Raw genomic sequence first — 17,714 nt, forward strand, 5'->3', positions numbered from 1 at the left:
AAACAGGTTTGAGGGCACATGGATTTCCCAGATAATTTCAATACTTATTTCACATATTTTGAGAAAAATCGTATTAATTGTCACAAAGTAAAATTTAAAGAAAGGATAATGAAGAAAAGCAGCATATAAACAATGTTCAAAAGTGATAAAAGAAAGCTACCATGAACCAGTTTGATTAAGGGGTTGGAAACATTAGTAACAATCTGTCCAGTAATATTGAAGCCAGTTATTAATAATAGAGTCAGCATGACAACAGCGTGCTAACTCCTCTGAGGCAACAGGCCACACGGATGATTCAAAATGGGTGGAAACAGTATCTCTTATTTTTGTTTAAGAAAGCCCATTTGACCCCAATAACTTATAAGTTTACAACCACAGCCTTTTAAACATATAAGGACATACCAAGTTTTTAGAAAAGAAGCTGCGTAAAATCTCAATCTTTTTCATTTCTATTAATAACAAATATAGAAATATCTTATTAATCGGTGTGTATGTGTGTGTGTGTGTAATGTATATATTATACATTCTGGTGTGTGTATATATATATACATATATATAAATATGTAAATATTATAAGTATTTATATATATTTTTATATATATGTAAATATATGTCAGACATGTTTTGCAGGATTCTTATGAAATAGAAATTTTGAAATGAATTATACTAAGTAAAATGTTATTTTAATAGTTATATCAGGTATTTCAAAATTATCAAAAGTATCAACATAAATTCTATTTCATGTTGAAAATCCATAAATCTAGGCTTATGTCCTACTCTGTTTCAAACTGACGACATTATATTACTTAAAATGTAATAATGGGATCTTTCAAAACACAAATAGTATGTCCAACATCTGTTAAACCTATATAGAACAGGAGCCTAAAAGAAATGTCTCACCAATTGAGGAAATAGTTTTACTAGTAATCAGTAAGAGAGGAAAACTGCCCATAATTAAATCTGTATTAATTATGAAAAGGGCTATGAAAGAACTGAGTCGTCATTTTATGGAGTTCATTTTAGAAATTTAGTGGTCTGCTACTCCAATACACACTTCTTATGATGTCATATCTAGAAGTCTGCAATTGAAATAATTGAAAAACACTCTAAGCTAATAATTAATAAAATGCATGTTGTTTTTGCCTAAAATAACTAAACTTCACCTACACTCTATCCACCAATAAGTGCATTAATTCAATGTGCCACTAAACAATTTATGCTTTAGGAGTTTAACCAGATGTTTAAAGTATATTTTATAATAAAATAATAGATATTATAAAACATAATATTAGGCATTATAAATGAAACAAATTCTGAAGTCTTCAGGTGCTGCATTTTCACTATCGTTATTACTTTAAAAGTTAAATTAATAAATGTATAGAAATTAACAATAAATCAGAGGAGATTTTAGGAAGTGGTGGATGATATACAAAATATTTATGACTGAAGGTCTGGGCACAGACCAATAATAAATGTCACTGTAACTAATCAAAACAAATACTGGCTGTAAATAAATGATACAGTGCCAGTGTTTGCTTCCTGAATAACAACGCTAGCTTTAGATAACAAACTAGAATACATTCTAAAACAAATAAATAAAATTTGAGGATGTAGTTTTACTACTGCTATACTCTAGAGCAACGGTTTCTCCAATTTTTAAAAACTATAGATCCCATCATTAAAAAATATTTTAAACTCTACAACAATCATTTATCTGTTAGTTCCCAACTCCATTCCCACCCCTTCCATAGTCTTCTGTGTTGGAACCTGAAAACTACATTTCCCAGATTACTTTGCCAGAATGAGAAGCCCTGGCAAATGATCAAAGAACATTTTTTTTTCTTCTTTTGCTTTTGGCATTAGCAACCTCAACAAAGGTACTTCAGCAGCCTCTGCAGTGCAGGGCTCTTGGGATCTGGCTCTTAGGACTGCGGATGGCAGCACCAGTACTGCGGTTGCAGAACAGCACACGCTTTAACAGCCTTGGCAAGTAAAACAGCATTGGTGGAACCGTGGACTGCTGGGCTCTTGCCATGTCAGTAGGAGTGTGGGTGCCTGGCTTCCTGCAAAGAGTGGCAATGATGAATCCAACAGCCACAGCAGCAGCAGTGCTCCAGCTGCCTCTGCAGCACAGTGCTTGTACGCTCCGGTAACAAAACTTTCCCTTGCTTTCTGCAGATATTCATTGTTACATATCATTGCCACTGTCTTTCCCTTCCATCAGACTTTCCAACACATTTGTAACCAATTCTCGGATTAAAGTCTCTCTGTCTTGAGTCATTTCTGTTTTTCTGACTGGGCACTGATCAATATAAGCGCACACCTCAATATATATAATGATTTGTAAGTTATAGACTTATACTACCATGTTATATACATTACAGAACATATGAATAAGCCCTTTAAAGGATAAGAAAACAAGAAATAAATGATGCTTTTAAATAAATTTTAATTTTGTTGTATTTATTAGCAATTTTAAAACATTTTTGCTCTCACTAAAACACAACACTTTAGAGTAATTTGGTTAAATATTTGCCATTCTTTATATCTTAGCTTGGTTTTACACTTTGTGACACAGTCACGTGAAGATCTGTTACTACAATCCGGTTATTGTGATACCTGCTGGAATGGTCACGGTGGGAGAAAAGCCTCACAAAATAATAGAACCAAACGGAAGAAGGGCATAATTGGTTGTGCTTATTAAATCACAATACTCAATTTTCAATCTCAACCAACAATTACGTTGAAGATTTTCTTGAAATTTGCCTAGTAAATTTTCATCTTTCCAAATGTCCATGAGTTGTTCTTATAAACTAAAAGGTATTTGTAGTATTTTTTTATTAAAAAAAAAAAGAATTTTAACGCCTCTTTAAAGATTTCATTTGGAAGATTTTGAAACAAGTTATAAAATTCTATTCCAAATTTTAAAAAGTTCTCAGATACAGTTTTGATACAGTTTTTCAATTATGCAGAAACTAGAGTTTTACAATTACATTGGTTTTGGCAACAAAATCACATTATAATGAATATAACTACAAACATTCAATATGAAAATGCTCTCTCCATACCCTGAGTCATTACCTTCTCAACTCATTGTTAGTATCACTAATACTCAGCCACTGAATAACCAGTGAAACTCCAGTGGTGCAAATAATATTCATGTCCACTCTCCATCTTATTACGAACTATCATAAAAATTCTACGAAAATTTTAAGATTCTTCTATATTTGATGTATTTTCTACTATATTGCAAAGCATCTGTTGAAAAAAAAAATTAACCACATCAATGATATCCTACAGTACCCATGTATACTTTTGACTTTGACTGATTTGCTAAAATAAGTTGCTTATAAATGATGAGTAAAAGAATTTCATGTGTAGAAGTACCTCTGTAATCTTACCTAGAAATCTTTTTTTCCATTCCACCCAAGCCCTCTGAAGCTCCAAAACTATGTTAACACAGGTTTTTCAGTAGGTATTGTTTTACTTAAAGAGTATTTTGAGGCTTAGCAAGTATCTCCCCCAGCAAGCCTTCCAGTGTTTCATAAAAATGTAGTTCTTTGTAGTAGTGAAATTGAGCCTAACAAATACCATTTGTTGAAATATTGGAAATATCAGTACTTTCATTTAACTATATAGTAAACCTTTCACACTGTATAATTTTTTCAAGGACTTATTTTTTTTAATCTTCAGCAATGTTTTCTATGCATCTTCTAACATTTGCTGACACATAAATGTGATATAGTTTTCTGCCTGGGCACTGCATTATTCTTCATGCATTATTTCAGTCACTTTGGCTCAGGGCACATCATACACTAAGGGTGAGGTTCATCCTTAATGAGAATGAATATAAGTACACATTTCAAATATGTATATTTGATCATTATTTTTGGCTGACTTGTATTCTTGTATCTTGATCATTGATGTATTCTTGATCATTATTTTTGGCTGATTTATTGTCAAATGACTAAATCGTCATTGTTTTTACTTTATAATATAGCTGACATGTGCATAATATGTATTAAAGATACTCTTGTTTAAATATGTTTGACTATTATTCTATCTTTGTTCTATTATTTTTTTTAAGTCAGTTGTCTGTTTTGTAAGAGTTAGTTTAGTTAAAACTGGATAGCATAAACTGTGATTCCTCACAACAAGGCACAAATAAAATTCAGTACCCCCAAATCTTAAAGCAAATCCACTCCCACTCTCCCTTCAGGATACTTTGCACAATGCATACAATGCATACAATGCATATGATTGATACTTTGACATTGCCAGCACCAATCTGCATACTAAAGATTAGTAAACTTTAATCTTAGTTTTGTTAAACAAAAAATATATACATAAAAGTTTTGATTATCTTCTCAAACCCTAATATGTCATCCTGCATATTCCTTAGGGCACATGCTCACTGTTTTTGAGACTACTGTTCTACAGTATGAGCCTTGAATTCAGATCTGAATAATACTTATTGACTATGTATCCTTAAGCAAGTTATCTATCCCTGTCTTTGTATAGTTCATCTATAAAATGAGAATAAAAATAGCTATCTTATAGAATTGCTTTAATGATTATATTTGATAATAGTAACAGATAATATTTGTTGACTACCTACTAAGCGGAAGGCATTATTCAAGGCACATTGAACGCATTAATTCTTGAGTACAGTGTCTACATAAAATGAACACTTGATAAAAAAAAATAGTTTTCTTCCCCAGGAAAGACAGAGATTAATTGTACAAAATCAGTAATATTTATTAAGGCAAATAGAGTTGGTTGTTTGCATATTTATCCCTTCCACAAAATTTCAAGTTTCCTGGAGGCAAAGTTATGTTATAGCCATCCTTATATCTTAATAGAGTGCAAAGTACAATGCTTTGAATGTATTAAGTGCTCAATAATTAAATAAATGTTGAATGAATGTACATAGGATACCACCATAACTTGCTGTTTATTGTTTGTAAAATGTCAGCCAACTCCATAACTGACAGGAATGATCAGTTAACTGCACATGCACTGCAAAACACGCTATTGTTTTATACATACTCCATTATACCTTTGCAGTAAGAACAACACTCTCCACAATTTTTGAAAATACAATAACCCTTGATTATTTGTATAAACAGATGAAAAGTAAGGTATGGATAATACAAAAGTAATTTCTATTTGGATTTTGACGTGTGTTTCTATATTTATATTAAACCATTGATATGCCTAATATTCTATAAAAGAGACTGCATGTGAAACAAAATAAGCTACATTATGAAAAGCTGACTTAGAAGGAAGTTGAATGCAATTTCTGTGATCTTTCCCTTTATTTAACTCTTCTGTGTATGTAACCCACACCACTTTGATTACTCAAACTACATGGAACTTTCTATTTCTCAAGCCCTCCCCAGAGGATAAGAAATGTTTAAATGTTGCTTTTCATGGGGATATTTTCTGTGTAAAGTAGGCAATTCTCATCAGTGAATCTGAAATCATGACTGCCTATGTATTATAAAAAATCAGTTAAAAGACATTATGAAATACACTATTTGCTTCACTTAAATTAAGAATTTTCATTTTTTATAAAATATTTTATTCATTTGTGAAATGCATTATAAATGTTCTTCATGACTTTTTTTTTCAGGTAAGTGACCTGAGGTAGAGAAAAACCAGCTGGTGATATACTTAATCACATGTGAAATCTCACAAAGTTTTCTATCCAACTCATAATGCTGTTATAAAGGGAAAAAAAGCAAATTATTTTCAAATATTTAGAGAAAGTAAAGGAAGTAATAATAAATGCAAGGCATCACTGTATCTTAATGAGAAACTAAAAGATTAGCTTTTCATCTTTCTCTTAATTATTCATGAATAGTACACCCCATCTCTAGGTGTACAGAAGGTAGAGTGTTTAGGTAGAAAGAACATGGGCTTTAGAGTCAAACAAGCTGAGTTTGAATCAAGCTCCCATATTTACTAGTCGTGACCTGAAATAAGTTATTCATTTTCCCTGAATTTCAGTTTTCTCATTAGGGAAAATTGAGCAAAAATATTCAATGAAAACAGATACAAAGTGTTTGACTTATAGTGAAAATTCATTAAATGATAATCCATTTCCTCCTTTTATTCCTAAACCAGAGGTTCTCAATTTCTTTTTTGTACTATGGATCTCTTCTAACTAGCAATGATTCACATCAAAAATTTATATTTATTTGTCTATCACATAACAGCTTAAAACATTTCTTCATATCAACTACTGAATTTGATCTTCACTGTCACCCTGTGAAGTTACTTGACATTATCCTAATTATTCACAGTAATAAATTGAACTTCAAAGAGAGTAAAGAATTTGTACAAGATCTTGCAAGTAGTAAGTTACAAATTGAACTTTCACCTACCATTCCATCAAGACTGGTTACCCAATTACTCAAAGGGAAAAAAAAAATCCTAGCCAGAACTAACAAACAGAATGCTTTATACTAAGAAAATTAAATCTAATTAATACATATTATTAAACTATTTACCTGGGCCCAAAGTGAAGTAAGGACATATTCACATTATTATCACTACTGGTTCTAGGACCTGAGAATTGGTTGGTGCAGCCAAATATTTTAGTAACACTTTCCTAGAAGATAGGTTTTTATGAAAACACAGTGAATTAACGAAAATATGAAAACTTATAATAGCTAATCTGGTTGTTCATTGTAGAAAATGACTTTAAAATAAGATTTAGAGTGTAACTTTATATTTTTCAGTAATACACTAAATGTCCCCAGTAATCAATATATTTTTTCCCAAATGACAGTATAAGATGAATAAGTTCTGGGTAGCAAACATACAGAATAGTGATGACAGTTAACAATACTGTACTGTATATTTGTAATTTGCTAAGAAAGTAAATCTTAAGTGTTCTCACCACAAAGGAATAAAAAAGGTAACTATGTGCCGTGATAGATGTGTTAATTACCTTGATTGTGGTTATCATTTCACAATGTATACGTATATTATATCATCACATTGTACATCTTTTAAAAATTCATTTTGTACAACCTAAATATACATAATTTTTATTGTCAGTCATACCTTATTGAAGCTAGAAAAAAAATTAAAATAATAAAAAATACAGATAATCTTAAAAAAAAAGCAGTTGTCTCTGAGTACTGAAATCATGTACTTTTTTCCTATAAACTTTTCTGTATTTTCAATACTTCCTATGTAGTACATATACTATTTTTATAGTTATAAAATATCTTAATAAAATACCTCTTCATCAAAAACAAACAAAAAAACCCACAAAATACTGAAAAAATAGGTGTGTCTAAAATATTGGGTGGGCCATTCAAACAAGATAACCATTTCATCCAACCAACTCTGAAGGAACAGCTAATTAATCACTTAGATGATCAAAGAATCTCAACAGTACACTTAAAGAATCATTTATTTGAGCCCTTATCTTTCCTTGTATCTGTTTCTTACTTATTAGGAGGAAATAAGAGCATAAAAATTAAAGGTATGTGGGTTCTTGATTCTGACTGCTGAAATTCAAATCTTGGCCCTACTACTTTAGACAAATCCTTTCAATATCATTAAACCTTTTGTCCTCTTCTTTAAAATGGGGGAGGGGCAGCTAGGTGGCTCAGTAGGTTAAGCTACAGACCCTGGGTTTCCTCTCAGGTCATGATCTCAGGGTTCCTGCAATTGGGCTCAGCACTCACAGTGTGGAGCCTGCTTGGGATTCTCTGTCCTTCTCTCTCTGCCCTTTCCATGTTCACTCTCTCTCTCTCAAAATAAATAAATAAACTTTAAATTAATTAGTTAATTTTTATTGATTTTATTAATTCATTAATAAAATGGGGGAAATAACAGTACCTATAGAACAGGTTTTCATGATGATTAAGTGTGACTATCTAAATATTGGTAATAAGTAGCATTTATCAAGCACTTTATCAAATAGTGAATACCATGTTAAACATTTTATATATATTATCTTATTTAATAATCATAAAATCCTGTAAGTACTATTATTATCCCATTTACAGATGAAAAAAGTGAGGCCCAAGTCCCACAACCAATAATAACACTAAACCAGGATTTACATTCAGCAGACTAATTCTAAGTACAAATGCTTAGAGGCTAAATTCAATAAGCTTAATGCCAGGTACACAGTAAGCATTTAATAAATCTTATTTTGTGCTCTGTGTTTGTTTCTACTTCACCTAAGTGTCAATTTCTTATTTAACAGTTCTAAATTGAATGAAGTAGTTCTCAAAGACTGCTATTTCAGGATTCCTTGGACTTAACCTACTGAACACCACCATTCTAAAAAGGGATTTTTAGGGTGGTGAAAATACTCTTCATGATATTATGATAAGGAATATATGACATTGTACATTTGTCCAAACCCACAGAATAACATCAGTGGTAAACCCAAAGTGAAAAAAAAAAAATGGACTTTGGGTGATTATGATGTGTCAATGTAGGTTCATGCTTGGTAAGAAAAAAAAAAAAGTACTATTTTGATGAGTGATGATAATGGAGGAGGCCATGCATGTGTGGGAGAGGGGTATACAGGAAATCTCTGTACCTTCCTTTCAACTTTATCATAAACCTGAAACTGTTTTAAAAATATAAAGACTTTAAATGTAACATGGTATCCTGGACAGGATCCTGAACCAAAAAATTATATTAAATAAAAAAAAACAAATCTGAATAAACCAGAGACTTTAGTTAATAATAATATGTTAACACTGGTTCATTAATTGGAGCAAATTACCATACTAATACAAAATATTAATAATAAGAAAAACTGGGTATGGGATGTATGAGAACTCTGTACCATGCTCTCATTTTTTTCTGTAAATCTAAAACTGTTCTAATAAATAATATTTATTTGAAAAAAAGATCAATTAAAAAAGTCAATAGAAGGGGCACCTGGGTGGCTCAGTTGGTTAAGCATCCAACTCTTGGTTTCAGTTCAGGTGATGATCTCATGGTTCATGGGTTCAAGCTCCATGTTGGGTTCCATGCTAACATTGTGCAGAGCCTGCTTGGGATTATCTCTCTCTCCTGCTCTCTCTGCCCCATCCCTGACTCACACTTTCTCTCTCTTTCTCAAAATAAATAAATAAACAGTTTTTTAAAAAGTCAATAGGAGTTGTTTTGGGAATGCAAACATATGAAGTGAAGACTTGAGTAGGATGTGACCACAAGGATGAATTTAAGTCAATGACTTGAGTCATTTAAGTCTGTCATTTAAGACAGTGTCATAGTACCTTAATCTAGGAAAGGAATTTTTTTTAAAAAGTAGCTTTGAATGGTTAAAAGTCCCAAAATGACAAGTTAAAGACAATTTCAGATTAGAAGATTTTATGGAGTAAAATAATTACACAGAATCATTAAGCTAGTTCATGGAAAGCTGCGACTGAAAACTCTTCACTCCCAATCCAGTGCTCTTTCTACTACAACAGATTGGTGCGTTAGCACATGTTTGACTCAAGGCAGTAATTAAGTAAACTGAAGGGGGGAAGAAAGTGACAAAATGGAAAACCTTTGAATCAGAGTCAAGTATTCTAGTTAGTATGGCAAGGAACAGCCACAATTTCAAAATGGCTTTAACCAGAAAAGAAACAAAATAGACTAGACATTTGATAAGGGAGGAAACATTGGAATTGAAAGAAAATGATGGCAGGCTCCCTGTTTGGTGGTTTCAGATCCAAGCTTTTGCCTTGAAGGTAATAATTCAAAGTGCTTTAAAGCCTGGACTGACTATACTAAATAACATAGAATTATAACCTGTTGAGATAAGATCATTTTATAGTCTGTACCCTGAAATTCCCAAATTCATATTATTTCTAACTGGGCAACAAACCGATTGTCGGTTGGGCTAATTTATCTTATTTTTCTGACTGCATTAAAAAAAATTATCAAAATTTTCAACCATACAAAAATAGCATATAATAAAGGATTTCTCTTGTACCCATTATCCAGTTTCAATAATTCGCAACATTTTGCCTATTGCCACCACCACCTTTCCCCCAACCCCAAAGGGACTGAAGTCACTTAATATGAAGAACAGAACCATCTTTGGGAAAAGGAAAAAGGATGGAGGCAATGTTTTCAGTCTGTCATCCATTGAGACTTAAACCAGAAAGATTCCAGACTTTGAGGCAAACAAATATAAGCCAGGGATAATAAAGTGAAAGTTTGCTAGCAGGGTAGTCTAAATATGTTATTCAAGAATCAATGGAACTGTTGTCTTTGTGGAAGGAGGATATTTTAAAGAATTATTTTCCAACTTTTTAGTTTGACACAAACAGGTGGGGCAAGAATGATTATAAAGCTTCATTGAGATTATAGTTTCTAAAGATGATTTTAGTTTTGAGGAACACAAAGTTTAATTTCATCATCATGTTTACATTCACACAATCACAGACCTACCATATTCCAATAAGCACCTAAACAAAGAACAGTTGGCACTATTTACCAAATTTCAGTATCACCAAGACTCAGTTTATTTTGAGAGCTCAGTTTATTTTTATAGTAAAATATTTTCCTATGAAGTCTCTTTGTGTGCTTGAGAATGTTTTCCCATTTTTAGATTTAAATTATTTTAAAATTAGAATATATAGTGACTTTGTCAAATTCAATGGTCTTTTTGTAATCTTAATGAAACTATATATTTATGGACCCTGGAGGATTCTTCCACACATTTAGAATTTCACTTCAGTTTCCTGTCTAAATGTTGAAGGCAGAGACTATTAGAAGCTGGCTATGCAGCAAATATAAGTACATCTAAAACATCTTCATTGAAAAGAAAACATGAACGTTATGCTGAACTATTTCAATTTTCATCATGAAACAAAAGACAAAAATTAGCAGGTAGAGATGGGAGATGATGGGGAAAGGGGAATTAAAATGAAATAAGTAGCAAGGCTCAACTGAAGTTTTAAAGCATGTATCTAAATAACAGGTGGGTACTTTGGTAGGAAATGTGGGGCAGGCTGGACAATGAGAATATCCACCATCTGAGCCAATGAAGTTACACTGGTTTTGAAAAATACACACATACACACATACATACATATCAAGATACACATTCTCCTTCTCAAATCTGAACCTCCCAATTGGCTTTAGACTGCAAATGGCAATGAACAGAATTTAGTTCTTTCCTCCATCTTCATTAGCAAAATGTTAACATGTAGCTGTTTCTTGCTTTCCATTCTTTCTTAAATTATAAAATTTTTCTCAATCAAAAAATTCCTTCCTATGTTTCATATAAACTAAGCTGTATCTCTGACAGTCCTACATCTCTCAGGATATCCTTAGTTCTCCACAGATTTTAATTCATTCAATAGTATCACAGCCCCATAATGCCTTTATATGCCCCGGTTCTCCAAAAAGTCCAAGCTCAGACTTCTCCAAAGAACATTTGTTTATAAAGACCATCCACACTTTGATCCTATTCTTCATTCTTTCTGACCACACACTCCTACAATTGCTATACATTCGGACTAATATATTTCTACCCCTCATAGGTTATATCCCATTTTAAGAACCGCAGCGTCCATCCCCTACTGGCAATCACCTTTCCACTCACATAGCTAGATCACTCTCCAAATACTGCTCTCCCCTCTAAAGTCTGCCTTCCTTATATACTAATTTCTAATACCAAACACCCACTCTTGAGGCAAAAATATATCAGCTAAAGGTCAGGACCTATTAATTTATCTCAAAATTCCAATCATCATGGAAAACATGCACGATTTTCCATAAAGTTCTAACTCTTGCTACTTTCTAAATGATCTGTCTTGGGTAGTTTTGTGTACTGTGCTATCCTACATCTCTCTTTATTGTATCCACTACAGCTCAGTGAAGGTTCTTTCCTCTGCTTTCTTAAATCTACATCCCCCTAAGATATCTGGTCAGCACACAGGAAAAACATTAAAACTCTCCTATATCAGCTCTTTGTCACCATCTCTTGATATTTTTGCGAGCACCTATTTTCACTCCATCACACAGAAACTTCTTTCTCCTTAACATTTGCCTTTCACATAATTTAACAAATAATACCTAGAATAGATTAAACTTGAAGATGTTTTCATATATGAATTATTAATAAAACATGATCATTTACCTATCTGGTTGTATATTTTTATTTTAAAAATCAAAATAGACACAGAATAGGAAACAAAAGAAATAAACATTTTAGAAACATAAAGGATTAAGAATGGAGACAGATTAAATTGTCAAGTGTGTCTTTAATAGAAACAGTAAATAGAATACTTGTCAATCCTCTGACAAATATACCACTGTACAAGCTCTGGACACCTGAGAAGGGAAAAAAGGAAGCGAGTAAGAGAGGTTCCCCCAGCCAAAGCGAAGAATGACCTGAGCCCTGAAGCTATGTCATGTATACAATCAACCTACTACTCAAAACCAGTAATTATATATCCAATCCCCCAATTCCAAAGCAATTTTATATATTTCTTCAAGGTTATGTACTTTATATTTTATGTTCCCTCTCAAGATTGGCTTTGATATCAATTTTTAACTTGATTCTCCTGAATAAAAATATTTGTTTTTGAGGCAGAACTGAGGCTGGTATCTAACTATCACAAAATTAGTTTTGCTGAAGGATAGCCCAGTGACATTTTCATAGAAAAACATTTCATAGCACTATCTGGACTTACCATCTGAACCCCTACCTAATAAGTAAGCTACCAGTCTAGTTAATCTCTCTCAGTTTTTTTCCTTCATCTATAAAATGGGGATAATAATATTAACTACCTCATAAAGTTGTAAGGAACAAAGGAGTCAAAAAATGTTAAGTAATTAAATATTGTCTGACATTTGGTGATATTAAAGAGCTGAAAATTATAATAATCCCTGAATGGTTGTGATTCCATAGGTTATATAATTTATCTTTAGCTTTATTTTAAAAAACTGCTAAAAGTAATGTAAGTGTACAGTATATGTTTTTTGTTTTGCTAAATTAAAAAATTATGATAACCTGAAATCCTAAAAATAAATAATTAAATTTAGAGTGGTATTCAAATTGAATTAGCTTAAATACTTTAATATTGGCTTTAAATTTTGTTGTTGTTGTTTTTGGTTTTAAATTTCACTGGCTGGCATCATCAACAAACTGGAAGCCAAAATAGTAGTTACTAGAAGAAGTGTTTTGGATAAACTTGAAGATACTTACAAAAAATAAATAAATAATAAATAAATATATATATATATTTATATATATATATATATATCTCAATAACTAGGTTGTATACACAAAGAATGAAGCAAAGCATATAGTTTCTAATTAAAATTTAGCTGAGGCTGGAAAAGGCTGACATTTAAGGAAATGGTAGAACTAAAAAGATGAATTCTGGGGCCTCTCCCTATCACACATAAGAACTTATTAGAAAACTCTAATAATTAAGAAAATGTATTGTTGTCATAGGGATAGTCAAAGCAACCAAGATCACAAAAAAGGGTCTACAATCAGACCATTGCCTTTATGGACCCTTGCTATATGAGAGGTGGCAGGGCAGATCACTGAGGAAAGATAATAACATATATTAAATATAGCCAGAAAACTGTGTCTCTCTTAAGAAAACAACTTAAAGTTTAATCTTTACATAATATACAAAATCAATGCCAGGATAAGCTGCATTAAAAGATACAAAAAGCATTAACTATAAAAAATAATGATGAGTATGGCCGCATAAAAATTAAGATTTTTCTGTTCATTAGGATACACTAAAGGAAGTGACAAAACAACCTATGAATCAGGAGAAGAAATTAGTATCCAGAATATATAAAGAACTCATGCAAATCAATAAAAAGGCCCACAGAAATTTAAATGAAGAAAATGGGAAAGCCATGAACAGCTATTTTACAGAAGAGAAACACATATACATGTTCACAACTTCATGGTAAACTAGAAAATGCAAATCAAGACCACTGTGAAATATTTGTTACCTATTCAAGTAGCAAGAATTAATAAATCTGACAAAATACCATGTGTAAAAGAGAATATGGATCAACACAGATACCTTATACATCATTGGTGAGGGTATAAATGGGTAATACAATTTTGAAAAAATAATCTAACAGTCTTTTGTAAAGTGGAGCAATTATATATCCTATGATCCAGCAATTCTAAGCTCAGTATACACCCAAGAGAATGTCTTGCAAACATCACCAAGAAACATACACAAAAATGTTTATAACAGCACTCTTCATATTAGCAAAAAAACAAAAAACAACCCAAATGTCCATTAAGGAGAAATGATAAATGGCATTGTCATAAATATTATATAAAAGCAAAAATTAACCATATGAATTTCAGTTACCTACAAAACCATGGGTGTATAATCTTAATAACTTAATTTTGAGATAAATACAGCATGATATGAATATATTAATGCATATTATTATATTATATTATATTATATTATATTATATTATATTATGTGTTATTTAGTTACAACTTTATACTTTATACAACTTTATACGTGGCATAGCTATATATATTATTTGCGGGAAAAAAAACTATGGAAAATAAACACAAAATTCAGAATGGTGGTTACTTTTTTTTTAAGTTTATTTATTTTGAGAGAGAGAGACAGAGAGAGAGGACATAAGTGGAAAAGTGGCAGAGAGAGAGAAAATCTCAAGGAGGCTCCAGTGCTGTGAGTGCAGAGACTGATAGGAGTTCCATCTCACAAACTGTGAGATCATCTCACAAACTTGAGCTGAAATCAAGAGTTGGGCACTTAACCAACTGAGCTGCCCAGCCTCCAAAGAATGGTGGTTACCTCTGCTTGGGGAATTGATGTGAATAGGGGAAGAGCATATAGATAAGTGTAAATTATTGTTAATTTTCTCTTTGGTTGGATCTTGGATTCACAGATATTTATTTTGATTAAAAATAATGAATGAATGAATGAATGAATGAGTGTAATAAAAGAGGATAATAAATGAACAATGACTCTGAACCATATTATAACTAACCAATTCTGTGCACCTTAAGTCCAATTAAAAATGACAACATTTTAGTATTATTTTTCAAATTTTAATATACATATGAATAACTTGAGACATCTTTAAAAATGAAGATGATGATTAATAGGACTGGGATGGAATTTGAGGTTCTGTATTCTAAGCTCTCATATGTGGATGCAGCTGGTTTCACAGACCATAATCTATCAATACTATCCACTGATTTCCAAATAAGAAGTACAACGGATGCTAAAAAGATTGATACACTCAAGGCAACAATAAATGTAAAGCTTGCCATCTAAGGGTTTAAGCAAGTAAGCATTTTTACTTGGTCAAGATAAAATCCACTTAAAAAAAAAGAAAGAAAAAATGTAAATAACCTTGGCTTTAAGATTGAGCATCAGTGACTCAATAAATTCAGAGGCTTGAAAGGATAAACTAAATAAACTGACCTGACCACTGAATGGGATGATAGGCACCATATTTTGGAAAGTTGATTATGCCTTTAAGAAATAATGATTTGGTTTCACCTCATTCCAAAGAAGATATTGATAAAAGATACTGAGATTCAGAGTTTACTCTGAAGTGAAAGAAACTTCTTTCCTGAGTTTTAAGAAACTGAAAGAATATTAAGAATTAATGAAAGATCACTTTGGTTTCTTTAGGATGAGAATAAACAGATTAACTTAAAGATTTCCTCACTCTATCACACTACAACTTACATTTGGGGAATAATCACTGGTGATTAGAAATTTTCTTGGAAGGAGGCAGAAAAACAATTAAAAGATGACTGTTATGGCACATACATCCAAGAATGCATGCAGCATATTCTAACAAGTACTTCTACTGCTTTAGCAACACTAGTATTGCTAAGCAAGAGTAGAGAGACATGTTTAAAAAAGGTATCTATAATTTCTGTTAATTTCATGTTGAATAAAGATAATCAATACACAAAGAGAAAGTAGAATATGCCTGATTTTAGAATGACTTCATTAAGTGAAATCCATGGTATCAAAAAGAATCAATTCAGGTAGTTTTTACTACTAGTGTCAGATAAAGTCTATTTAAAGAAATGCAAAGGCAGATTGCTATCTCTTTTAAGATTCTCTTTTAAGATCTACCTTTTCAGCTTCCTAATAACACTGTCTCCATTACTGGAATAGTAAAAAACAGAAGGAAATTAGACCAAGGAAATAGCAAGAATATTTCTAGAAAAAGTGAAAGCTGAATTATTGGGGCAAGAAAATTTTAAAATAAGGATGTATTCTTGGAAAGAGTCAGGTATAATAATATTCGAGTTAGGAAAACACATTTATACATTCCATTTTCTCCAAACCAAAATCTAGATGGCTTTAATAGTATTCTACAGTATAGATTCTAGAGAATTAAGATTATATTTATGTTTCTATAATAAAAGAATGTAAATGTGTTTTTTGTAGTGTTGTGTCTAATAAATTACAACATAGGTATTTCCTGATAGTTAGTTGCCTATCCCCCCAAAATTAGCCAATGGCAAATTTGGTGTCTGGCAACTAAAAGATAATAAAGATTTTACTATTTAAAGTATTCATGCTATAGTCACTAGTAATTGTAGCTATAAATTACAAGGAGAGAATCTGTAATGAAATATAACAACAGATTACACAGCTGTGCTTAGCTGTTCAAGGCCATTTATTAAGTCAAAACACAATGCAACATTATCATTATGTCCAGATGTGATGAAGGCCCAGACATCCCACAAAACATTAATATCTCTATATTAGAAGAAGAGGTCATCAGGAGATATACCTGAATAAACAATTTCCCACAATCACCAGAAAAATAAACACAGAAATTCTGGAGACTCATCTTGGACTTTAAGCAATTAAATGTATTCACACCTTCCATGAATCCCACTGTTTTGTCTGTTTGAGGCTTTGAAGCTTTATCAGTAATATGTTCTATTATTGAAATGTCAAGAGGCTTAACATCAAACATACGACCTGAAATATATATATATGTCATATAAATGTATCATATAAATATATGTCTATTAAATGTAAAATATGACTGCCCTCAGATTTTCATTATCATCATTTTTTTGCACAATGCATGGTTTTTCAAAGCACTTAAACATTTATTACTTCCCTTGACAAAAAGATTATGTGAAATAAGTGAGGAAAATATTCTATTCTAAATATTAAGATTCTGAGACACAGAAGTCATTTGCCTAAAAATCATACATATGCTGACTTTTAGTTTCATTTAAAAATACCCTTAAATGCTTTTATTTCCACATTTGTTACCTTGTTAAAATCATTACTGTACCTAAAATTATGTCAAGTCAGCAGGTATTTAATAAGCAACTTCTATGTGCAAGTCTTCCAATCATGCATAATTGTTGTTATAATTACTTTGTAACATTGACAGGGGTGGTATTAAAAACACTTAACAATTAACAACAGAAGGTACTAACCAAAGAAAATGAACACATAACAAACTGAAATATATCACCTATATTTTACCAAAGGATATCAGCTGCATGTCAGTGCTGACATAGATATGACTCAGAGTTTGATTTGATCTTAAAATACCAATCATTTGTAGATAAGCTTATTTGGTCTGAAATGCTAGATTAGCTAAAGATTTGTTAGAATATGTAGAAAATTCTAATAGTATGTGGTACAAAATTAAAGAAATCGCAAATGTAAAAGAAAAAAATATTTCCCAGGTGAGAATCTTTG

The 17,714-nt window shown here is 31.6% G+C and overlaps 1 protein-coding gene across 33 annotated transcripts in view; it reads right to left on the minus strand.

Annotated features, from left to right (window-relative positions):
- ZBTB20 (zinc finger and BTB domain containing 20) overlaps positions 1–17,714 on the minus strand; it is a 762,566-nt gene that overhangs the window by 725,984 nt on the left and 18,868 nt on the right. The gene's annotated exons all lie outside the window — the stretch shown is intronic.

The sequence above is a fragment of the Acinonyx jubatus genome, chromosome C2 (assembly GCF_027475565.1).
Source record: "Acinonyx jubatus isolate Ajub_Pintada_27869175 chromosome C2, VMU_Ajub_asm_v1.0, whole genome shotgun sequence".
NCBI lineage: Eukaryota > Metazoa > Chordata > Mammalia > Carnivora > Felidae > Acinonyx > Acinonyx jubatus.